The sequence below is a fragment of the Mandrillus leucophaeus genome, unplaced genomic scaffold (genome assembly GCF_000951045.1).
Source record: "Mandrillus leucophaeus isolate KB7577 unplaced genomic scaffold, Mleu.le_1.0 Scaffold12, whole genome shotgun sequence".
NCBI lineage: Eukaryota > Metazoa > Chordata > Mammalia > Primates > Cercopithecidae > Mandrillus > Mandrillus leucophaeus.
Window position 1 is genome coordinate 6,588,914 of NW_012100320.1, and position 1,688 is coordinate 6,590,601.

Here is a 1,688-nt window from a genome sequence, read left to right on the forward strand (position 1 = left end):
CACCATGGCTCACACCTGTAATCCCAGCACTTTGGGTGGCCAAGGTGGGTGGATTACCTCAGGTCAGGAGTTCAAGACTAGCCTGGCCAACATGGTGGAACCCTATCTCTACTAAAAATACAAAAATTATTTGGGTGCGGTGGTGTGTGCCTGTAATTCCAGCCACTTGGGAGGCTGAGGCAGGATAATCACTTGAACCTGGGAGGTGGAGGTTGCAGTGAGCCGAGATCATGCCACTTTACTCCAGCCTGGGTGACAGAGCGAGACTCCATCTCAAAAAAAAAAAAAATACACACACACACACACACACACACACACAGAGCTATATGATTCCAGATGTATACAAATTATAAATTACTTTTAGTAATCCATAAAATCTTGCTGTATATTTCAAAGCTATGTTGTTAGATATGTGAACTCGTGTTATAATTTTTTGGAAAAGCATTCCTTTTATCAGTATGAAAATTATTTTTGCTGATATTTGGCAGGTTTTAACCATTTTATTTATTCATGTTTTGGAAGCACCAGAGTCCATTGAGACATTTTATTTGTAGGTATGTATTACACCCCTAGAAAAAGAATCCCAGGATTTTCCCTCCTATGTGTTTTTTGTCTCGCTTTTTTTATGGTCCATGATACCAGCTGAGATTGTTAGTACAATGAATTGAAACTGGTGGGATGAAAGCAAGTTATTCTGCCATTTTTCTAGATCTTTGAGTTGGACATTGATACGGTTTGGATGCGTGTCCCCTCCAAATCTCATGTTGAAATGTGATCCCCAATGTTGAAGGTAAGGCCCAGTGGGAGGTGTTTGAGTCACGGGGGCAGATGACTTAAGAATGGCTTGGTGCCCTCCTTGCCATAATGAGTGAGTTCTCGCTCTGAGAGTTCACCGAGATCAGGTTGTTTAAAGGAGTGCGGCCCTCTCCCTCCATCCCTTGCTTCCATTCTTGCCATGTGATGTTCCTGCTTCCCCTTCACCTTGCGCCATGAGTGGAAGCTTCCTGAGGCCTTCACCAGAAGCAGATGCCAGTGCCGTGCTTCCTGTATGGCTTGCAGAACTGTGAGCCAAAATACATCTCTTTTCTTTACACATTACCCAGCCTTAAGTATTTCTTTATAGCAATGTGAAATGGACCAACACACATCAAATCTGGGGCTGATCACTCCACACTTGTTTAACCTGCCTGTGAGGTTCACTATTTTCTCAGCTCTGTGATCATTAATGGTTTCAAATCACCAATGTAGCCATGCTTCATCATCACAGTTAGAAACTGGATGATGACTTTGGAGCATGGCCTAATGTGAACCTGGCATTTGCCCCTCTTCTCAGCATTGTTGATTCTCTTGAGAGTATCAGCCAGGACATTAATGTGCACCATTATGGCTGCTGGGTAGCCTCACCCTCCCAAGCTCCCAGTAAAGCCCCAGCAATGAGAAGCTGCACCGCCTACCTGGCCACAAATCCCCAATGCTACCTTCCCCAGGCCAAGGCACTGCCTTAGTTGCTAAGAGGAGCCAGGCACTGCGGTGTGAGCCTGGACTACCGCCTCTCTGGGTGGCTGAAAGTTCCGGCTCTCACCAGCGCTGCAGCCTGCACCTCATGGACCTGGGTCCTCAGAATGTGGAGCATGGGGTGTCTGGACATGGCTCTCCTCTATGCCTGTCCAGAACACTGCAAGGCCAGG

At 46.2% G+C, this 1,688-nt stretch overlaps 1 pseudogene; it reads right to left on the reverse strand.

Annotated features, from left to right (window-relative positions):
* Window positions 1–569: 569 nt before the first annotated feature.
* Window positions 570–1,382, reverse strand: LOC105530936 (annotated as a pseudogene).
* Between the last annotated feature and the right edge of the window lie 306 nt (window positions 1,383–1,688).